The sequence below is a fragment of the Falco punctatus genome (assembly GCF_963210335.1).
Source record: "Falco punctatus genome assembly, chromosome: 4".
NCBI classification, from domain to species: Eukaryota; Metazoa; Chordata; class Aves; order Falconiformes; family Falconidae; genus Falco; species Falco punctatus.
In genome coordinates, this window is record NC_137583.1 from 9823277 (window position 1) to 9848769 (window position 25493).

The 25493-nt window shown below is 35.6% G+C and overlaps 1 protein-coding gene and 1 long non-coding RNA gene across 13 annotated transcripts in view; one reads left to right on the top strand and one right to left on the bottom strand.

Moving 5' to 3' along the window:
* ERC2 (ELKS/RAB6-interacting/CAST family member 2) overlaps positions 1-25493 on the bottom strand; it is a 481052-nt gene that overhangs the window by 126691 nt on the left and 328868 nt on the right. The gene's annotated exons all lie outside the window — the stretch shown is intronic.
* Positions 399-25493, top strand: part of LOC308062864 — a 39652-nt gene continuing 14557 nt past the window's right edge. Inside the window, exon 1 of the long non-coding RNA XR_013927730.1 lies at positions 399-25458. This is a non-coding gene — a long non-coding RNA (uncharacterized lncRNA). The remainder of the gene's footprint in view (positions 25459-25493) is intronic.

Consider the following 25493-nt stretch of genomic DNA (forward strand, 5'->3'; position numbering starts at 1 on the left):
TTGCTGCAGTTAAACTCCTCCTAGAATTCAAACTTGCATTGCTCTATAGAACAGGAAACTCACCCTTAGTTAATGAGTGTTTCTGACACTGCACTCCTGCTAACCTTCCTAATGACCTCCCCTGCTAAAATTGAGCTAGCATTCGTAAAAATTACTCACGTCCATCTTCTATACCAGTATGCATATACCAAAGTTTCACAGAAGAAGATTGGTCTGAATTATTAATTATCATGCCATCCATCTTAATAGAAAAAAAAAAAAACAACCTACAGAATCTTCCATTTCATTCTGTACAGAATAGGCCTTTTGCTATGGGGTAGAAATGTCTGTGTTAGCAACAAGAAATTCTGTACAGAATGAAATTTATTCTGCAGATTAAAGTATTTCATGAAATTCACTTGACCTTCTATTGATTGTCCCAAAATATACTGCACTGTTTTCAGGTTCTGTGTTTTGATGCCCATGCACTTTACAGCAAGGAACCTCTAGTCAGATTTCCTACAATTCTGTCCTCACAAGGAGAGCCCTACATTCAGGGCTGCTCATCTGTGGTGTAGGACAGGAAAGTGGGCAGATTTTCAAATAAATTAAAAAAACCAACTCATACCCAAACTAACTCTTTAAAATCAGCTTCCCCACATAGAATCTCACTCGTGCTTTTGCTAGTGTTTCTGGAGTGTCACACCATATCAGAAAGGCAGGGCCAAAGCAAGACAATGCAAGATTCCAAATTTTCTCTATGACCTCCAATGAATTGAAAGCTGTCTTTGAACAGATTGCTTCATTGGTTTGGGTTTGTTTCTGGGATTTTCTTTCTTTTTGTTTATTCCTCTCATCTTTGACAAAACAGCAAGGATTGCCTTGTCACCTTACTTAAAACTTTAACAAACATAGTGGATGACACTTTCTCCACTAAAAGTCCAGATATTTTTTTTTAATTTGATCTTCCTATATACATCACCAAGAAAGCAATGATCAGCTTCAGCAGTGCACTGAAACAGGAGGGGTCCATAACATTGGTTTGCCCTTGAATTCCTTTATAAAACCAAGTAAAAGGAAGCCAAATGTGGAAAAGCTAAAAGACACAGGGAAATGTAGAAGTCAGGAAGAATTTACAGACAGAGTAGATTAGAATAACTTTAATCTTTCTCTATTTAACAGCAAAGATCAAACTGCTGAAAACTTTTTGCTTTGTAAATCATATTCTTACAAACTTTAATATCAAATAAGTACAATTCGAATTCACATCTAAACTTAAGAGCACGTCACATGCTGCACAGACTTGTTCACTAATCTCATTTTTAATACTAGAAACAGAAACTGAGGTGTAGTATAGCATGCCAATCAGCTGCACACTTTGTAAAGTGATTTCTTGCACTGAACACAATAGCTGTGTCAGCAGGATATGGTGATAGATTTCATATTTTTTTTAATGTTTAGGACTTGCCAAGAAAAATACAATAAAAGCATGATGAGGTAACTTCTTCTGTTTCTTCTTCTCACCATTTATTAAGCCTTCTACTAGACCAGTTAAGAAGTGACAAGACACCAGAAAAAAAACCAAGGATGTGTTATTTTTTATGTTACAACCACTATTATTAGTACTTATAGTGCTGCACTTTGTCTCAAGACCCTCACCCATGATTGTGTATCTTATGTATCCATGCACATGGAAGACATAAAATATATGTCAAACAAAATAAAGCAAATTATTAAGTCAAAATAGACCCTAAATCTTAGTGGAAGTCAACAGATAAACATACTATAGGTCTAGTATATCTTAAGTACACAATGCATAATTCAGAGCTGAACTAAGTTTATAACTTATTGCAATATTTCTTACTCAGAGAGAAGTCTGGTATATTAAAGCATTGTTCAGTCACTAATTCAGCAAAGCTCATGAGAAACTTCTGAGTTATACTTTTTTTTCCCTTTCTTTTTTTTTTGTTTTGTTTTGTTTTTAAAGCCAGTACAGCAATATCTCTCCCATGATAGGCATGCCTGGGAAGAAAAAAATCTGGTCTGAGTTTGTCTATAATTAAACACAGAAATTTATTGCTAAATTATTTGTACTCAGTGCTCTCACTGCCACACTCATACACATATTGCTTTATGTAATTCCATTATGATTGTTAGCAAAGACATTTTTTCCTTGTCATTGGCTTTCCCAAGCATCCATCCTTCTGGAGAACGCCATATAAATTCTGCTTTTGCCAGTAGTGTAGAACGTTAAAATACTTTGTAAAATAGTTGAAAATATAAGGTGAAGTTAAAAGCATAATAGATTTATGGAAGCATTTCTCATCATAACCATTAAAAATGTGATAATATTCATGACGATTTCCATCACTACAATTATATTGAAATACAGAGATAATCTTAAGTATTAATAACTATCATTTGATACATAATGTTCAAATCTGTGCACCAAACCTAAGCATTCCATGCTCTCATACCTGTCACTTTGCAATGCTGAGGGGGAAGAGCAGCTCAATTTGTATGTAAAACATAAGGAAATCCCTTTGCTCCCAGCTGAAAAGAAACATCCTTATAAAAACAGACATGTTCATCTCCAGAGGGTACAATACAAATCCATCATGCAGAGTGTAAGGAGACTTACCAAGATGTTAGAAGCCCAGGAAGGAACAGTAGTATGTGAGAATCAAGAGACAGAAATGTAGTTGGGGTAGAGACAGAAAACTGTAATTTTTGCTTTACACCCATCTCCTGAATCTACGCTAGGGCTACCACTCCTGAACAGTTCAACTTTCTGTTCTCCAGCCAATATTCACGGTTTGGTTTAGTTCGGAAGCTTGCAACATAAATGCTTTCTCTGTGGGATGAAAGATTTGGCACTCATGGCAGTCTTCATGGAAAGTCATAGGCCACATATCAAAGATTTAAAAGGATATTAAATGACTTTATTTTTTTATCATAAAAATAGGATCACTTGAGAAACAGTGACCTCACATATGGTTCTTTATCAGTGAAAAAAAGTCCTGATCTATGTTAAGACTTGTAGCGAAACAAATCCAATACATACTCACTTAAGTGATAAAACACCACTGCATCAGTTCAGAGTATTTATTATAATATAGTGAATGATGGAAAAAAGTGGTTGTTACTTACAAATAAAGTATCATTGTTGTTGTGAACAACACTGGTTTAAATATATTTTACATTCAAATAAGCGCTTATATAGAAACAACACTACTGTTTAGTACTGCCTCCCCAGTTCCATTCCAGCATCTCAATATTTTTTTCCTCTCCAGTATTTCTGCCCTGGTTCAGCTATAGAACTGGTATTTCCACTTCCATATAATTCACCAAGAATTTCCTCATCCTAATGTTTCTCCTCTCATTTTCTAACATTCTAAAATCCTTTAACCTACCTTTTCTATCAACATTTACTCCACTACCTAAATAAACTTTAAATATCTCTAGTTATAATACCAACAAAATTTCATTCATTAAACATTGTTATATGATTATTGCCTCCTCCATTGATTACTGTGTGACAGTACTACTTCAGCTTGTTCCAGCCATTAAAACTGAACAACAGTGGTATTCCAACTTAACCACAGTATGCCTTGCATATTGCCGTATTTCCTCCAGCCTGCTTTCCAGAGCACTGCCCCTGAGCACAGCAGTTGATTAGGATGATAAAAACATGCTGAGAATCATTTTTATAACCTAAATTATAGGGTTTATAATTAAAAAAAATTGTATTTGAACATTGTTTTCCATTTTTAACATTTGAGATTTGGGAATTAAGGAGCAGTTTCCAGTCAAACATCTTACAGGACATCCCTTATTCATGCAATCTTAAAATTAATATTCGACTATAAATTTCAGTTAAAAGAATTGAAATTGAAAGAAGAAAAGAATTACTAGTCTTCCTTTCCTTTAGTGTCAAATTTCTTAATAAAAATTCCATGTTAAAAGAAAAAAAAGCTGAATAAATGCATCACTCATAAGGCAAACCCAGGATATGACAAATTATGGGACAATACTTAATTTCATGCCAGTGCCCAAATAGCATATTTTCAGTGACAGGCTTGTCATCATTATTAAGAACTTCCCCTGTCTCCCAGTGATGAAGAAACACATTACAGACAAACACATTAATCTTTCCACACAGTACAATGTAAAACTTTAATTACAACCTCATGCTTTCCCCCACAAACACACAACATGCCACAGAGCTAAACCATACATATGTCAACCCTGTCTATCTGTAACGCTTTGTGTTGAACTATGAGGGAGACCACTATATTGAATACAGTATGGGTTTTGCTCAATCGAAAGTTTTGAGAACCCAGGAAATCCGATCTGTTCCCATGGATTTGGGGCTGCAGGTTTGTACACATATACAGGCTCCTCACACAGAGAGGTTTCCAGCGGTGGGACTAAATTCTCTTTTTAATTCAGAGACAGAACTCAATAGAGAGGTGCAGTTCAGTGACAAAACTACAAAATGACAGAACCAACATTAAGATGTCATTTGTGTGCTGATCATAGAAAGCACCTTGTACCAGAAACAGAACTCAGTATCTCAGTATTCCTCTGTTTCCCGATATATATCTTAGTCCAATAGAAGCTTGGACAAAAACTGGCTGAAACTCAATCCAGATAAAACAAAATAAATGTTCTCCAGGAAAGTAAAACAATTAGAGTAACTGAAGAATTAGAGTTAAATATTTTCATTTTTTTCTACTAATCCACTGGCACAAGGATTGGAACCCAGTTTTCCCTAGGTCTCCCATAAACATTGAGTGACGGTTCTTTTTTCTTTCCAGAACACTATTGCAATAGTTGTAGAAGGAGAGACTGACTGCCAGTCAACAGGTGACAATATTTTCCTGGCAGGTGACGGATGTGGATTCAACCACAAAAAGTCAATTAAAATGAAGTCAGTACCCCTTCTTCTGTGATACTATGAGAACCTAAGCACTACCTTCCCTTCTGCTACAATGAGTGAAATAAGTGAAACATAAACATTTTTGCTTGTTTTGAAAAGAAACATCACCGGACAAACTGAAAAATAATTACATAGCTATAAATGTGGAAGCTTATTTGATTAGTAAAATGCAATCACACACTGACGTTTTTACTAAAATAGTTTTGATTGCTGCCTGTTGCTGAATTTGCTTGCACTTTACAACTCGTTTTCCATTACAGCAAGCCTGTATTGGCCTTCTGCTGCTGAAAAATTGCAGGTCATTACTCCATTTGACCTCCATCCTGTATTATTGCAATGCTACGATTAAGGATTACCCTTGAGATCACTAAGACATGTCAGTCAATGTACTTCAACATTGGAAGCAAGGATTCCCATGGCTTTGTTCACAAAACTACAACTTAAGAAAAGAGACAATAATAAAGTATTGATAACAAAATTTGTCTGCACAGTGATCAATAGATGTAACAAGATGTGCCTTTCACATAAAAAATTGTAAGAGATAACTTGGGAGCATTACTTTATTTCTATTTGAGTGGGATATATGCAGTATGAATTTTTCTGCCTATCATCTGTGATCCCAATGTAACTACAAGATGTGCTGCAAACACTAAAGCTTCTCAGGTCAGATAGAGAATGCCAGAACAGAAATTTTGATTTTGTAACTACCAAACATAGATGAACAGTCTTTTCTACTAGTTTACACAGATTTTAAAGAAAAGCTGCAGACCACACTACAGCAAAACCTTCTGTGGATACACATGTATGAAAGAAAAAACGTGCTTCTTTATTTACTTTCCTAAAATATTTTAAAATATTATAAGGGGACAGTAAAACACATAACGTCTGCAGTGCTATGCTGAAATTTCATAGTCCAACAAAAATTCCCAGGGAATAAGCTAATTTTCACACCTATCTTAGAAGAAATGTATTTCCACAAAGCAATTCAAAAGCCTTATGGAAAAACTGCAAAGTAGAGACCTGTTTCTGTGACATCCTCAGAACCCGTAACTATGCCTTTCAGCAAAAGCATTACGTTCAGCATCCTACAGGACATGTTCAGCAGATCAGCCTCTATGTGATGATACTATGCTCTCAGGTTCTGGTCATTTTTACAGGGATTTAGTAAGACAAAGATCAAAAGAACTGTTTGTCTCTTGTCCTCTGTAGATTTACATCAGTTCAACTGCCAATATTTCTTAATTCACAATGAAACTCTGCAGGGCACCCTTCATAAATATTTATTCAAAAGTTAGACAACTGCATTTTAGTGGTGTGCCAAGCTATAAACTAACTCAGACTATTTGTTCTTCCAGGGAACAGAAGTCAAGGTACCCAGCTTCCTCTTCATGTAGCAAATCTACAGGCATATCAGTTCCTTTTTTTTTTTTTTTTTTTTTTTTTTTTAAGTAACTTAATTACTAAGTTGGATAGTCATTCTTTGGACCACTAAATGTCCTGGAATTCAGATTGTGTGGTAGACCCATTATTTGTATTATAGGATAGACCTCAATCTCTTGTTGAACATGAAAATTACATATAGCGAGTAATTTCCTGAATGGAAGATAGCACTATACAGCTATTTATCCATTATAAGAAGTTATTTTTAGTGATTATCTAAAGTGAAATAAAATTCCAAAAGAAATAGTAACCACGCATATTCTACAATAGTTTACTTAAATATTATGCAAGCACCATGCATTCAATAATACCTTTGTTCTTGTCTCATATGAAATATCTAATCTTTGGTTCTCAGCTTCTGCTAAGCTCAAAGGTGAGTAATTCCACCTTAAGAAAAATGTCACTAATAGACTCTGTAGACATGTAAATGGTATTAAAAAGGTCAAAGAGACCAAAGTCTGGCTTTCATGAGGTCTCACAGCTACAAGGCGTTTGTCTTTGTTGTTGGTGCCAGTTAAGGCATGTCTGGCTTATTTGATCCCCCAGATTAATACAAAGAAGATATCTGAACTGTGAAAAAAAATACACAACAGGAAGCTTAAATGCAGCCATATGGACCATCTGATTCTTTCAACCTCTTAACAGATGAGGGCTGAAATAACTTCCTTTGATTATTAGCTAATTAAATCGTCCTAACAGTGTATAAAATGGCTATAATAAAACTGAGTTTAACCATAACCTCCAGCTATGTTCCATTAAGTCTCACATTTTAGGTCATCTAACCATACAGTATATAACATATTGCTAACTGAGGCATAAATATATATTTTCTCAACTTAAAAAAAAATCTCATTTTAAAACTAATACAGCTCACAAAAAGACAAGAAAATATAAAAAGTACTTTAAAATAACCACTAATATGTATTTAAGATTCTTTTTTACCATGATTAAATAATTACCTTGACATGGCATTAATGCAAAGTCACTTATGCCTTAGCCCCTATTAAACTTTCTAGTAATGATTGTATGACACTGCCTGTGGTATCTAAAACAGCTTTCTTTTTTTGTTTGGGTGGGTTTTGTTTTAACACAAAGAATAATTTGGAATTAGTCATAAGAAAATTGAAATCTCTTTTTTTAAAAATGTTGTGCTCTTTTTTAAAACAAAATGTTGTGCTTTAATATTGTGCATCGCGTGCATACAGGTACATGCTTTTCCTCCTCAATAGCTGCTTTATATGTTGCTTAATCATTTGCTTTATTATTATGAAATCTACTGCCCTTTTTATGATGCACAGCTAAATGGCTACATAAAAAACATATCAGTGATTCTAATGCATACATATCACCAGGACAACAGTTCCTTTTTCATTCTTCTTTTGCCACATTCAAGATTAATTTTAATTAATGCAGCTGAAAGGAGTCTACAAAATACATTCTCTGAACTAGAGCAAAGCCTATAACTCCTTCCAGAATGACTGAAAGCTCCTTTATATCCTGTTATCTCTAAATGATAACTCTACCTTTCAATGTATATTTATTTCTCCTAGATAGGAATAGCTAAAGTACATTTCCACAACATATGACTTCCATTAGAAGATGTGATGAATGACCCTCTCTCAACAGCCCAAGGAAGAGTTCAAGTAACATGACTACAATGAAATTTTTCCTTACATGTCACCATACATTATCAAATTGACATGCACTGTAATTTTCCTAGGAGATACCATACTGCCTGAATAAATGTAAAAATAATCTACAATCTGCAGTTTTCAAGAATGGTATTTCTTATATCGACACTCTGAAACCACTCTTCCTTAAAATTTGAATTAATTACAATCCACATGATAATTCTGCCAAAAATTGCTGGTGATATCCTGTTTTCTTTAATCAAAGCCAAAACTGCCACTGAGTTCATGGTGTCTGACTCACGTTGTCATTTTAAAAGCAGTGAGTATGAGAAAAATGCAGCATTTGGTAGCCTATGGAACTGCAATAATCTGAAAGAAGAAAATCGCCCTTGTGATTGAATATATTAACTACATAATTCTACCTCAGCTACAAAAGTTGATATTCACTGAGGCATGAAGAATCAATGCAAAGTACTCTGGCTCACTTAGGTTTGCACTAACTTGCCTTGACAAAGTTGCTGGTAAGAAACTAGAGGGAGGTGCTTCTGTATTTATTGCATGTTAGTAAGTTAGGACAATGTAGATGGACCAAGGAAGTGGTATTTGAAAAAAAAGCAGGTCTTTTGTGATGACTGCAAAAGAAACAAGAAAGACAGTGGGGTACAGTAAATGGGGAAGTAGTATTCTGTGGATCTGGGAATACTACTTACTGTCTTGTCACCAGCATTATGAGCTGGTTTGCTGTGAATTAATGTGAAAGAAATGAGTATCACTCACAAAGAAATTAGCTGTCTGTATATTCTGCTATAAAGTTTTGATTGACAGATGAGGCAAAGTTAAAATATTGTCAAGATTTTCTACTAATGGAGGGTTTAACGTACCCTTGGCATCACTTATTTTCACTTTATGAATGTGCATTTCCAAATTTCTCTAATACAACAGACTGAAAACTCTTCTTACAAGACATAATGTACTGGAAAGACAGAAAAATTATATTTCATTAATTTAGCATTTAAACATTTTTCATATCTACAGGCATTTAGAATAAAGAATGAATAATCTACTACTCACAGAAAAATCACATTAAGAGAGAAGTCTAGCTAATGCTTATTGCTAGGGATTTCTAATGTAAAGGTAAGGACAATGTACACCATATATTTTGTAAGAATATAGGGAATAAATTACAACTTAGTATCTTCTTCTTTTGAGTTACACTAATTAGAGATTAATACCTACCAGTGTCAAAATTGCCTTTATCTCCAGCACAAATAATACCTTAAACAGGCTAAAAGTTGCAGATTATTTTCTCAGATTATGGTTATCTCTACAAAGGGATACTGACAGTGTGAGAATCACAAACTTTAACATCTTATTAAGGGTGTACTTAGAGACAGGACCCAAATCAAATTTTTAGAAGGAATAACTTTGTTTAAAAATAATACCTTTCACGTTGAATATGCTTATTAAGTTATTTGCTAAATCTGAAATACTAACACTCTAGCTTTTCAAGCCCCACATTTAAAGACTTGCCTATATAGCCCATTTTCACTTCAACTTTCTTCAGCATTTCAAAAGTCACAATAATAAATATACATAATTTCAGGAGAAAAGACATTCAACTCCTAGCTTTTTTACAATTTGGTTGGTGTTTCAGCTGGTCCACTACATTTTATAGGTTAGTAACAAGAAAGCAATAATCATATGTTCGACTTCAGTTACAGAAAAACCCTCAATAACTACTGCTGCTCTACCTGGAGTATTTGAATGGTTGGGTTTACAGATAATGTTACCTTTCCTAAATGCCACAGTTTTTATTTTATTTTTATTTTACCTTTACCTCCTGAATTGTTTGAGGCTTTTCATGAAGAGCCAGCTCATCTTCCACTACAAAATAATAGTCATGAAACATCTTGGCGCTGTTTAGTTCACAAAGATTATGGGAACGAAAATGGTTACCATTGTGTATCGTTTATGTATATATACATACCTATATTTTTAGGAACATTATATCCCAACTCAAAGCCTGCAAAAACTCAGGAATAATTTTAGAGTGATCACATATCAGAGAGTACTTCCATTTTTTTGTATTTCTTTTGCAAGTCAGCAAATGAGACAAACAATGATTACGCAATTTTCTCACAAACTGCCAAGACAGAACAGAACTACGTCTCCCCACATAGTGGCCATGATACTATCCTTTTTCTCATCTCCTTACCACGCAAGCTGATATGCTCGAATGATTTATTAACAAAGAAGGATGAAGAATAACAGCTGGTGGAGCAGTAATATGCCCATTTCAAGCAAGCAAGCCATGGAAAAACATCAGTTACAGTACAAGCTCCTGTGTTACCTTTGAAAAAACACCCACCTAGCTAATTGAGTTCATTTCCACATATGCTAGCAGCAACAAGCAAAAGCAAATATTAAGGGTCTATGCTGCAGGAAGAGATCCTGATTTAAAGTACATCAAAACAACTAATTAAGCAAACAGATTGGTTCAAGAATCACAGAACGTTAAAATGCTTAATATATCTGTCAATAAAGGTTTAGCAGACAGGGAGACCTTCTGCTGAGCCATTTTCAGATATTGTACTAGAACAGACCATAAAAATGTTCCTAATGTTTTTTAGGAGAGTACACAAGCCACTCTGGAACTTCCAGAATGGGTAGCAGTGATTACAGCAAAGAAATAATTTCCTCAGACTAAACCTGTCTTTTATCTCCAATCACTGCAAAGGTGAATTTTTACTACTATCTACGCAAACTGTTACTCTGAAACAGCAGATGTTTAAGCACAGATTAAGCCTGTCCTGTAATACCAGGTATTAGCTATTAAAAACATCCAGGTTTTCTTTCCATTTCTCTTTGACAAAGAAACAACATTACAGCAAATATGTGCTGCATATAACAATGAGCAAAGGAAGTTGGTTTGAGTAGTGAAGAGCAGCGAAGAAGCAGAGTGTTTAAAAGGAAACTTGTTTTGCATGCACCAGTTGTGCTTGCACACACAAACCATGTCAAAAACAAGTCATGCAAAATATAACAAGTGACGCCATAACAGCATCATTTCTCTAATTTGCTACAAAATAGAAATAATGTGTATGTGACCAGTAAAAAAAGTTAAACTTCTTTGTGAAGAGGAATTCCTACCCCCTGTAAACTTGTTACCTCATCATAACTTAGGACATTATTCAAGACTGGCTCCAGTAGCCCCCCCGCTACTGCTTTTCTGAACCCTAACACTGTGTCCAAGGAATTACTGCTTCCTATGACTATCTATATAAGATTGGACTCCATCCTCTACATGCTGTTCATCCTAGTTTATACATACTGGAAGACTCAGTACAGTAGCTCTCCAGCTCCTGATTTTTCTGACTTTAACCTTCACAGCTACCTAATGTACACTGCAAACATGGCTTTCAGTATGCAGACTTTAACATTCACTTTGGCTCAAAGCATTCCTGCAAATAAATAATGACCTAAAAACGAACAACCAGTTTCTCCCCTTTGTAGTGTGGGCATCCTTCCTCCTACCAATCTATCCAAAACCCTAACCATCTTCTAACACTCTCTGCTGTCCATAAGACAAAAAGATGAGTCCATCTGTACTGCTGATGTTAGCCCTCATTTCATATTGGCAAAATATCCAGTACTCAGCAAAAACACTGATTCTTTAGCTCATGGGTTTGTAACTAACCATAAACTTCATTTCAAACATTCACACAAGCACAAGCAGACCTACATATTACAAACCAATTCCTATTCTTTGCTGACTTTTACCACTAGCCTCACCTGATGCTAGCTCACTTGGAGATGCCCAACTTCCATTTTTCTAAATCTTAACTGCATACCTTCCTTAAGTTTCATGTGAAGGAGCATCCCCTCAAATTTCATAGTAAAACTACACATGTAATTGTAAATGTGTTCCTATCAAAATGATCTGGTTTAGAAAAATCCTTAAGCATTATTAACAAATTTAAAATAAATTTGCAGAACTAGGGTAGGAAGCAAATGTAAGTATAAAGAGATTAAAGGAGACTAGTCACCTCTAGCAGAATAGAAACATGCGGTGTTGAACTAGAGGAGTTAACTTCACAACCACACTCAGCTGAAGCCAGAACAGGGTGTCTGAATGGTAAGACATGCAAGAGGGTTAAATCAGTCACAGAAAACTTACCAAGATTTTCACTCCATCCACTGAGGTTACAGTACAAAAGTACATAAGATTTATTGACTATTGCATTTTCTTACTTAAAAACATGCCCCATTAAAAATAAACAAAACCCCAACATGGTTAAGATAAGCCATTTCTAAAAAAAACCCAGAGTCAGCGTATTCCTCTACTCCATTTTGTCAGTTTTATCATAATACTACTACAGTTCTACTACTCTGTTAGTAGAAGGATGAGCTGTCAATAAGTTGCAATTCATTCTGGGACAAATGTATAAAGAAATAGTAATAAAAAAACTATGCTATAGCCAGGGGGAGATTCCTGGTGCTGAACTAAGTCTTCAGGAAATCAGTAAGAAAATTTTAAGCTGCAGTGACTTGCTATGATAGCATGTGAGCAATAGGATAACACAAACTTTATATTACTTCAATAAATTTGTGCTCCAAGATTATCTTATCAGCAATATTATATAAAAATAAAACGAGATTATTGAAAGTTCAATCATCCCGTCAAGTAATTTACTTATTAGGTTACTCTTTCTGTATTACTGAGGGCTCATGCCCATAGGGAAAAAATGCCCTACTCTCTATTTCAAGTACCTTTCATCACCCAACACAAAGTTTAAACAACACTATTTGAAGTAGATTATAATGTAAACATGAGCAGCAGCATCAAAATTATCATTGAAAACAAAAGTTATGTAACTCTACTAAAAAGAGTGAAAGCACATTTGTGATACAAAACCACAAACACACTGATTACAGTACAAGAAAATAGTGTACATTTCCTTGAGTAGGAAAACATTTCAGCCTTGTTTTAACAAAGCTAACACCATAGCTCCAAATGCACTAAGATCTGTGCAGTGCTAGAGCCCAAGGGTGCAAAAATGCTGAAGTGTGAACAACTGCATTTCCATCACATCAGCTGATTACAAAATATGGTGTTTATTCCAATTTTAGTTACCTGCAGGAGGACAGAAATGCTTCCTGTAAAATACGGTAGGAATATAATAGAATCGTTCAGTTGGAAGGGACCTCCGACGATCATCTAGTCTAACTGCCTGACCAGCTCAGGGCTGACCAAAAGGTAAAGCATGTTATTAAGGACATTGTCCAAATATCTCTTAAATGCTGGCAGGCCTGGGGCACTGACCACGTCTCGAGGAAGCCTGTTCCAGTGTTTTATCACCCTCTCAGTAAAGAAATGCTTCCTAACGTTCAGTCTAAACCTCTCCCAGGAGAGCTTTAAACCATTCCCACATGTCCTACCACTGGATACCCAGAAGAAGAGCTCAGCACCTCCCTCTCCACTTCCCTGCCTCAGGAATCTGTAGAGCAGTGAGGTTGCTCCTCAGCCTCCTTTTCTCTAAACTAGACAACCCCAAAGTCCTTAGCTGCCCCTCACAGGACATACCTTCCAGGCCTTTCACCAGCTTTGTTGTCATCCTCTAGATACATCCCAGAACCTTAACATCCTTCTTAAATTGTGGGGCCCAGAAATGCACACAAGGTGAGGCTGCACCAACGCTAAATACAGCTGGACAATCAACTCTTTTAAACAGCTGTGTTTGATGCACGCCAGAATGTGGTTTGCCCTCTCGACTGCCAGGGCACAGCAGTCATGTGGTCAGAGAATACCTGATGTGCTATAGGGTCTGCCAGAAGAAACGTGCTTTCGAAAAAAAAGTAGAACATAAAGGTGAGTTCCTACAGCATTCATACTTAATAACATTATTGACCTGTTAATAACTACCCTAAAACTGCATTTACTGTCTCCTGAAACAAAAATCCAATAAAATAAATCTGATAAAGAACCGCACCAGATTGGGCCATACTGCTTCCAGGTAAAAAGGCCTCAAGTTTCTGCTCACAAAGAAAAGTTTTGGGATCATGCATCTCTCTTACATTCAGTTCTTTACTGGCAGAACTTTCTAAGCACAATATCTCCAAGAGTCAGTAGTCCATAGAACTACAGGTACCCCACTGCCTCTGTACATCCATCCTTCCTTAGACACTTTACATTGCATTTCCGTAACACCGAAGTAAGCTTTAAGATACTGTTCCTTTGATAGTATAGATTCATCAGGTGTACTTGCAGACTTTCAAAACTGTTTGTAGCACTGTCTACAGCATTTTTATGATACGTTGAACACTCCACTAACCACTTCCCAAGCTGTATCATACACTGAAACTGAATTATGTCCAGTCACTACAGCATGTACATTTTCAAGTCCAAGCCAGCTTTCCCTTTCACTCTCCCCACTTCCTTCTTGTGTCTGTGCCCCCAGCTGATACGGAGTTGGTTCATCCCACCCATGAGTCAGAAACTGAGCCAAGATGTTGACAGACTAGACAAGAATTAAAGGTTTCAGTAGAAGACCGATTGTCAAGATGACAAATCTGAAAAATTCAGGATTAAAACCTTTAAAAGTTTTTACTAATGTAGATGCTTTCTTTTTTGAGTGCCCAACTTAGTACCTACAGCTGCATGTAATCAACAGATGATAATATTTTTTTTTTACTAGAAACCTCAGGTTGAAAAATCGTTATTAAACTGTGACTTCAAAATCTTGAGAAAGCTGTAGAAAAACTGAAAAGAGAACTAAAACATTTCAAAACTTTATTCCAGTATAATAAATACTGAGTTGAGGTTTTGCTGTTCTTTTTCAGTCATTTACCTTGGTCTAACTTACACCATCAGATATATACTCAAACCTCAGATATTATTGAATTTAGAATGCCATATGTACTGGTTAGAAATTTTGGGCCCTGGCTAGCGTATATCACACCTAACTTCCCAAACTAAGCATTCTGTTCTTTAATGTTTATTACACTCTTGTTACCATTTCCACCTATTTCTAAATATACAAAAGTTTCTATCAAGTTGTATTGTGAAGTACAGATGTAGAATAAATTCTATATAACAAAAGCTATATCCAATGCTCACTTTAAAATGTAAATACACACTTCATCGTAGCTATATACATTGTAAAACATACACTATGAAACAAAAGTTAAGTGTAGATCTTCAGGTTTAAAAGTTATAAAAGAGCAGAGGGCACAAGCATACATGCAGATCTGCTAAATCACAGGTATTTCAGTTACAGATTGGCGTTACATTTCAGCATACTATATTTTTCTCACTTTAACTTTGTTTTCCATGTTGACTTTAATTTTTTTTAATTTGCTTGGTATATTGAACTCTGGCTTGGAATAAATGGATTCCAATAAACACAATTCAGTCCCAGAATTGCCACAGGCACATACTTTTCTTTCAGTGGTCCTGGGAAGTGGTTTGTTAAGCTATTGTTCTCAATTAAAAACTCATGTGTTTGTTCAGTACAATATGGGTCGCTGCTTTGAGTGAAAGATTCCCTTGACATGGCAAAACCTCTAATTGTAACAAGTCTATGCCAAGTATGTTTAACCAGATGCAGCCCCGGGTTTGATTAGCAGCCACTGGATTCCATGTAAAATCAGATAATGATGGTTTTGCTTCTCTGCTGAGAAAACATCCTCGGCTTTTAATCAAGTATGTATGTGTATCTATATATATGTACGTATATGTGTATATATCTAAAAACCTCTATACACATAATTATGAGCAGCAAAACGATTTTAAAACTATAGTTCATCTCAACTTATTTGACCTTTGGCTATTTAATCGTAGGAGGACCTGTGCAATACCAACTAAAAATAAATGGAATAAAATATTTATTTTGGCAGAAACCATATAGATATAGTAAAGAGACATGTGGTGCATGGAAATTTTTTACCGCACATGTAGAGAGCAGAAAAGGTTCTGGAATACATTTTTGTTTTCCCACTTGTGGGATAGCATCTATTGGATAATGATAATATTAGAACTGCAAAGACACGTGCCATTTTGGAACAACATTCCAATACTCCTTAACTATGCCTGAGGGAAGGTGGTGAAGGTTGGTGTTTATTTTATATAAGAGTGGATATTAGTTAAGTTTGCTAATATGACTTCAAGAATATTTTGGACTTCTGCTAGTTGCATTTAATTTTGTTGTATTTGCATGTATTCAATAAAGGCTATTAGTAGCAGTTAATAAAACAAAATTCTATCCTTTTTTTTTTTAAGCTTGAACTCACCTTATTCCAGAAATAAGTACAGTATTATCTTAAATACCTAACCCAATCAACATTAACTCTCACATAAAGCAAGAAATAGATGTCCTTCTTTACACACTATATACACAAACATCTAATTTAACCCTTCTGCTCTGGTTTAGTTCAAAAGAACAAGGCAAAAAAACCTATTTAAAGTAATGTACAATGAAGTCCATTCTAGAATAAATGTAAAACCAATTTCAAACAATCTAAATGAAGGCTGCACTGAACAGTAGTAGGGAGAAATTCTCCTGTGTTATTCAAAGACTTATCTTCCACAAACAGCAACAACGCATATTCTGCAGTATTGTCAATGGCATATTTCCCTCTAAGCTAAATATGAAAGCATATTTATTTATTTCTATATAAACTAGCATTGTTTTTTCACTGAGAAGCACATATGCAAAATTAGTTTCATGAAGTACATAAAAATAATTAAACTATATATAAAACTACATGAACAGTTGATATTATGATGATTTTTTTTAACTTGCTGAAATTAATTTAAGTCTCAACTTAATCATCCCTTCAAGGATGCTGTATGCAAATAGTGTCCTGGCTTTTGTCACTCCCATTCATAAGCAGCTGAGAGAGATACAGGAAAAGATACTTGCATGTACTTTCTACCAGAGTCTTTGGACCAAAGCTAGTTCTAACAGACAGTTTCAATTTTTCTATTACATTAAAACACACATAGTGAGAACAGAAAGAAAACAAAAACTTAAGGCACTATACAGCTTATAATATTGGGCTACTAAAAAAACCTCACCTCTAACAAAAACAGAAAATAGCAGAGAAAAATTTTAATTTTTCTCACTTCAGCTTTTCCTTTTCCATTTCACAGTGAAAGCTAATGCAGTGCAGTATTCCAGACTGTAGTTACACTTACAGTTTTACAGACAAGAGTAGCAGCATTTCTTTATCATATGTTTCACAATGCATTTTTATCATGTAGATAAGCAGCTAGAACATGGTTGAAAAGCACTCAAAAGTCAATACAGAATTTTTATCTTCTTCAGCTAAATTTCTTACATTTACTTTGCAAAGCAGAAGATTTGGGGGCAGGGAGGAGTGACGGCTTTGTATCTACATTGCAGTACTAGTACTGTGTTACACCTCTGTGTTGTGCTAAATCATAACTCCATGGATACCTATTAATTTCTCCTTCCCAGTTCTGTACTTGATTCGCATATCTGTGTTGAATATTGTTTCCACTGTGTGGTTTTAATTTGCTAGCATGCTGTAAATAAACCATGTTGTGAAATAAGTCATGTTATGCTTAATTTAGTAGCTCATAATTTGAAATATATGTAGTAGTATGAAATAAATGATGAAGACTGCAGATTTCACCTGATTTTAAAAGATAAATTCAACTTTAGAAAAAAAGAATATTAGTGTCCACAGGCAACTTGGGAGAACAGCAATCTCCCCAGCCCCACCGCCATGAGGTGAGACACCAGGCTACAGCTGCAAGACAAAGCAATATAACTCTCTTCTCTTTACCACTGCAACCTGACTACTCGTAGTAGCTTAGTTAATTTTTACAATAAGCTAAAGTGTTTATAAAATGTTTTCTTCAACACAGATATATTTTATAGGTGTGATAAAGCTGGGAAAAAGCATTGCAAAATTACACCTGCAAAACAAAAATGAATTTTTCACATTTTCAGGGGTTTAATTAAAGAAGCACCCTGGGAAAGTGGGCAGTTGAACACAGGCTTTAAGGGGCTGAACAGGAGAGCAAATATATTTTGACTTCCTAATTCCCAGCTGTGCACACCTCTCTGTAAAACTGGGATAACGTGCAAAACCAATGAATTCCCATGAAAGAATAAGAGACATTTCTAACACTGCAGTCCCCCAAGGGCTCTACTAAGTCGTGGAGAGGTGGTGAAGAACACTAATTGACACTGCAGAGCAGCTCATCCTCTGGCATCACTGGCTATATCTCTCAAGGACAGTTCTTGTAACACAGTACTGGATGCCAGTGAAACCATCAGCAAATGCTTCTGCCTGGGAAAGGAAATAGCCTTAGACTGTACCCTGAGGATAAAGAAACTTGGGCTTTGTTAAACCATGTATGTGTCTGTGTAAGTGAATTCCACAGTCAACAGACCTCCACTGAGAAAGTCCTGCCACCAGATGTTTAAATCAAGGGATTGTTAGTGCACCAGATGATCTCAATTGCTGGTGGTGGTAGTGGAGGCGCTTTTGGCTCTCGTCTTTGAATTGGGCCTGTTGTCTCCCTAGGTGGGGCTGTCATTTTAATAATACATCATTGTATTTCCCAGTAGGAGGCCCACTGTCATGGTCCAGAGTGGGATGGGGAGAATTAAGCTCCCGTTTAATATTTTGTTGTTATGTCATATCTCACAAATAGCATTGTTTTACTCTGGAGTCCATGGAGAGATCTCGTGCCTAGGACTTATTTGGAAGAAACAGAATTTTCAGATTTGCTTACAAAGAAGAGTTAGCTTATAAGACCATGCACACAAAACACACAGAATTTAGGAATACTGCCAGAGATCTGACACATTACCAAAAAAAAAAAAAATCATAGAGCAGTGTATGTGTGGTCTACTGAATTAAATAAAGGTCTGGTAGCCAGGAACAATTCAATTCCTCCCCACTTAGCTATACCATGTGGCTAAATACAAGACTTCAATTACAAAGCAGTTCTAACCCAAGCATCACATACACTATGTATGTAGTTAATAGAGTTAAAAAATCTTATTTATCTAAATGAATGCCAATGTGATGAACAGAGATGTATATTTGCATTCTCAAACCCCAGGTGTATTTCTGGAGAAATATACAGCCTGAAGTAGTGTGAAATTAACGTATTGCCTAATTCTTATGTTGAAAAACACTTCAGTAAATACTTTCATTTACATGAAAAGTAGCCGTATCTGTACTGCTGTATCTGTAGAATAAAAACTGCAGAAGCACTACCTCTCTATCACACCAGAATGCTTCAAGAATACAGCCGTTATTGATCATTTAAGAATATTACTCTATAAATAGGTACATGATGTTGATTTAGTGCTGTTGGGTTCCCACAGATTATTGTTTTTAAACATGACCTAGTTGCCCAACACAACATTTTCAGGCATTTATAAAATTAACATACATTTTCAATTCAGATATTTTGCCTCTAACCTGTTTACACATACTTACAACTCCAATATATTATTGCAGCTGTCAGAGGACTCATCACATGTAGCATACGTAATGCTTCTACACTTGGAGTACACTGTATAAATTATGTAATTTTTAAAAATCATGACAGGAATCAGGAACTGAGTAAAATTCTACTATCATATAATCAAAAATTTTAAAAGTATGACTATTCTCACAGCCAAAATGTTTTCAAATATTTGACAGTAACTAAAGCATAAGGCATTTTATTTTTTCTTCTATTAAACATTGATGATCTTTGTATTCTGCCTTTACACAGACAAAAAACTTGGTTTATTCCATATTCATTATTTTTCATATATATGGTTTTTAGCATGCAAGTCAAATGTCAATAAAATAAAATTAATTAATACATTATTTAAAACACTTAGCAAACACTATTCATGGATTAAAATAAAGTATAACTTGTCCAAGAGGACTTAATCCATTAAAGACATAGGAAACTAGCTTAATTTGTCAGAATGGCATCCATTAACTCTGCAAGGTTATGCAAATATGGTAGATGAATGAGAAAGTGCAGGCCATCCGTACTGTGTCAAACAAATAAACCGTATGAAACTCGCAACTAACAAATTTGTTGTGTAGATAAGGCAGGTAAGGAAACACAAATACTTTTATCCCTTAAATGGGAACAATGTTCTAAACAGCTAAGAAATTTCTTGGTCTCTGAGGTTCCCTAGGGGGAACAAAACTTCAGAATCTCTTGACACTCTATCTGTGTGGAATTGGCAAGTCAACTGGTAATTGCAGAGCTACAGGAAGTACTTAAACATAGTCTAAGTATAAATTTAGATAAATGAATATCATTGCTAATGAATAATATTCCTGACATAGAAAAGCTTTGATTTTAAAAGTATGTGGTTTTCCTGAGTCCACCAGGTCAGTATGTGTTTTTAAAAGCAGTTACTCCTGACACTATTAGACAGTAGAAGGGTGTTAAAGGTTCTTTCACATCACTGACAAACAAATACAAAATCTATGTGGGTGTAAGTATGTTTTATAGATACAGATAGACACTGACAAATTAACAAAGATCTTGCAAAACTTAATGAACAAAATTCTGAGGTGAATCATACAGGTAAGTCAGTACATCACTGTAATAAGTTCAAATGTGCATGATTGCTCCCTATTGCTATTGTTAAGTGGTTCTTTCAGGCATGGATACCCTTCTCTTCTAAACATGAGTGTGGATAAATACTTAGTCAAAGAACTTGTGAAAGGGCAGAGTGTATCACCTTGGGAAATAAACATGAATGCCTTTGTAAGAGCTTCTGATAAGCATAGAGTAGGTCATTAAAAGAAATACAAGAACATGTAACTATGTGATTACTATTTATGAGGGAGGAGAAGGAGAAGGAGAAAAAGAAGCACTCAAATTTGAACAGTAGTGTAACAGTTGGATAACCCAGAAACACTGGAGAAAGATTACATTGTACAGGAATAAGATCATCGTGATCTATTATGTAGTGTTAGGGAAAGAGTCGGGCATAAATTTCATTACACTAAACACGTGCAACCAGTTTTACAGTTCTGCTTTCTGGTTGTTTTGCATGGAACAGTTTTTATTCCATTTTTTTTTTTTTTTAATAAGTGGGTCACATAACTAGCCACACTATTTCAAAAGATGACTACAAATGGCTTTGAGGTAATTGCTATGTATTAGGCAGTATATCCAAACAGAAGGTCAAAGAGAAGATAAATTATGAGAGAGTGCTTGAAGCAAGCTACTAGCTTTCACTGGGCAATTTCAGAAGGAAAACAGAGGGAACGAAGTTGTTTACATCCTCTATTTTTTCAGCGCTAAATTGCTGAATCTTTAGGGGACTGAACCCCCCTTAACTAACTTTATCAGTTCAAGTTATCATTACAACTGAACAACCTCTCCTGTACCTCTTGACCAGTGACCTCTTCTTTCCAGTTGTCCATCTCACTTTTTTTTCCCAGACCTTCCACAACTACATGAAACAGAATCTTTCTAAGGCTGAACTTTTTTTTTTCCAGCTTGCCCTACCCTGTCTTGCTATTTTCAGCTTCTCATGAGGGCATTTTCTTCCACCCCAAATTTTCAACTTCATTCATCCTTCAACACTACACACACAACACACAGGAAAGCCCATCTTTGGATCCCTTTTCCTTAGGCTCCCCACTTGTGCAAAAGAGAAGAATTTGCTACCACACATAATAGCTAAGAATGATCAAAATATCACATACGATCTACTAGCATTACCACTCTCAATAGGCTAAAACATGAACAAAAATATAAACCACACCAGATATTTCTTTCCTACCACATAAAAAACACTTATCAAACACTTCAACATATTGTTCACCATTAAAATGCTTAAATATTCTGTTTGCCAAAGTAATCCAAGATAAACTCTTCCTTTTATAGATTCATTCCACCACTTCCCCACCACACACACACCTCCAGAATTCAGCCTACACATTCCAGCTAACAACTTTTCTTAAAGGGTAGGAAAAGATACGGAGCCATAGGAAATGCTTCTCTGAAGTTTCACTAATGAGGAAGCAGATCTTAAGGCTCTTGCTGCTATTGGGCTCATTTGTATTTTTTATGAGCTGATGTACTAGTGGGTAGAAAAGAGACAGACTCTCTACTGGCAGATTAACCAGCCCTTTAAAGGTGCCTGCTATTAATTTTGGTTATTCATCTGCACATCTGTCTCTGTCCAATTGTGTCATGACTATTGCTCCTTGCAGCTCACTTCATTTAACCAGCAGCTTTTCACCACTGAAATCTGTCAGCTTGTTTTGTTCTCTTACAAGATCAAAACTCCAATAATAATCTAGTTGAAGATCAGATCTTTCATTTCCACTAGTGGGAATGAAACGGTCTCTGATACTAGAATTTTTAACAGAATAGTTATTGACCACATGCTTTCTCACTACATGTTACTGACATGACGGTTCCTGACAAGAACTGGTATCTCTTATTTGCCTTAAGAAAAGCCGCTTTGCTAACCCCAGACTGTCCTAGCTGTGACTCTAAGAGAACCAGCCATACTGTCAAAATCTCTGAATGGAATACAGCTTAAACCTTCCATTGCCTTAAAGTTTCATAGATAATTCCCCTATCTTCCAATGGAAGAAAGACTAGCTTGTACCAGCTTTCGGTTTAACAGATACTGTGTTTTACACTGGAGAATATCACCCTTCGTTTTGCCAAATGTTGTCCCTCTTATGCATCTTAATTCTAAAGGAACAAGGCATATGAGCTGTTCCTTTAATGTCTTCACTCTCATTCCCTACACTATTATCTGACTATAATAACTGATTTTGGATTGTTACTACCACATGCCTACAAAGCGTACTATATTATCATTGCAGAACAAATATAGAATGCATCACTGTGCAGTTCATTTAAGTTCTGCTGCTGTCCCACTACTGCTTTGTTCGCACAGGGAACCGTAGGAGTTTTCTCAAGCATTCCATAGATCAGGCAAGTAGGAGCCTGGAATCTGCTGTTCTTGACCTTGAGCTGATATAAACTCTTGCCTATACAAACAGAAGACTGCTCATACACTCTGTATTACCCATGCCTGGTTTTTATGAGACCCCAAAATGACTGCTTTGTGGTTCACCTGATTTAGAAACAAGTGATGTAGAAGAGTTGGGATTAGATCGCACAAATATATTCTGTTTGCATTTACATTTGCTTTCATACAAATTCTACAATCAGAAGTACTTATGGTCTTTCCCACCTAAGAGACATGCTCCAACAATGGTCAATTTCAAAAGAATTACTTCGTACAGAAATCAGTTCTTTCTTTAGTGAGGCAGGATGTCTGCTCTCAATATGAATCTCTAATGTTCATTTACTCTGTCACTGTTCTTATCAGTCAGAGGGTTAACCACCTGAAGGAATCTAACTGAAGGTGACTTTCTTCCTGTCATATTTTTGCAAGATTTGCAATACAGGGTTCTCCAAATCAGGCTATTTTCCTTATAGTCTAAAGTATCTCTTGCTTTGCGATGTCAGAATAACACAAAAACCACAACCACTGCAAGATTTTGTCTGAGAGTTACCATTTATCTATCCTTTCAATAGTATTTTCAATTTCTGTTCAGTAATACTTCATACTTATTTATTCAAATTTGGTTATTTACACAGAAATTTTAGCATTTAGATTCATCTAGCCTAGATGGAAGCAGGCACACTGCAAAGCTCTAACCATTAGCAGTTTCTCACAAATCCTATCACACCATGTCTCTTTTGTGGCGTGGCAAACGGAGCCACTTTATTATGAATAATAGGTAAAACTGTCAGTCTGCCCGGATGCTTTAGATCATAGGGCTGACTTGCATAGGATCAAAGAAAAACTGCCATAGATAGTATAAGTGTATCTCAAAACTTATGTACTTTTAAAAAATGCAGGGTAGGAAAGAAGCTGTTTCTTATAAAAGTAGTCTTCCATACCACCTATATCTGGGATTTTTACATGTTTTTCCATAGACTGGGGTAGACAACTTTTAGTTGACAAATTTCAGTCAAGGATGCACACATACGGTCACCATTATCTAAAACAAGCTAAAAATATAGTGGTTTTGTGAACACTTCTACAAGCAAGATTTTTTCTACACTATTTATAGAAAGCCAAATACAAAAATAACCGAGGATCAGCTGAGACAAATTTAGTGTCTTAATTTAGTGAATATTAATTTATTTTTTGAGGTCTGAACAGATCCCATGTAACAGGATGTTAATATGAACATCCCTTCTTGAAAAGATTTTTCTTCTCCTTGTGGTTCTACTTGATGCAATAGTCGTTATTATGGACTGTGAGATAATATTTTCCCCAAGGTGAAGAAAACAAAAAAAGCTTTTTTCATGATTTGTCTGTCTTTCTGCATCTCCTACACAGGTTGCTGTGTGATACCTCACTGTTCAGAAGAACTCCTTCTGAGCACCTATATTCTATGAGGAATATTAAGAAGGCAGCTGCAGGTCAAGGTTTGCTCTATCTGGTTGGACGTGTGCAGCCTCTGAACTGAGAGTTAATTCTAATACAGATACCACATAGAAGAGATGTTTTATTCAAAAGCTTCCTGCAATTTTTAAGAGAAAAAAGCCATCAAAAGAAAAAGAATAAATCTTTATTAATCTTTAAAATAAGCCCTGAAACAGGAGTCAGACCAGAGCAAACAGGCTTCTGATATTCATTGCCAATTGTACTATGATGTACAAGTACGATTCAGAACGGCAACCACCTTGTAACACTTATACACAGAAGACTAACTGAGACACCAAGTTACAAGGACCGGCTCCAGTTACACCACCTGGGCATTCCTGGACATATATAAAATGATAAAAATAAATACACAGCCGCCTTAAAGTTCTACTCCTTTTGACGTATCAGTATAATCTTTATGGTAAAATTATAAAGCCTAGGTCTCTCTGAAAACAGAACAATTTTATGTATCATATGAGACACAGTTTGCTCTTGGAAAAAGAGCCAGAAAAAATTGTTAGATTTCTTTTTTAAGGGAATGAGAAGGAATGAAAAGGAAGAGAAATTACTTAGTGACTCAGAAGGTAGCTACGATCTTTATTTTTAAAAGAAAAACTTGTAACTGGGGGGAAAATGGACCAAAGTAGGAACTGTCATGTCAAAGAGATATCCTGAATCACCAAGTCTGGTTGCCTCTAGAAACCAGAAAAGGGTAAAATTAAACAACAAATTAATTATTAAGGCATAAAATTGGCTAAGGCCTATCCCTTTCTATATGCTAAAAATCAGTGATTTCATGTAGGTGTCTTTCAGAATGTCCCAATTGATACTTGACAAAAAAGCCCAGAAAACAAACATGGATCCTTCCCTTTGAGGGGACATCTGAACCTTCTACCTCACACAGAGATCACAGGAAAAGTATTCCAAAGAGGAGAAAATTTATGTATATGAAGATGGTGGACCGAGCTCTCTGCTATCTGGCTTCAGCAAGGTAACAATTTTGTAAATGGAACATACAGTGTCTAA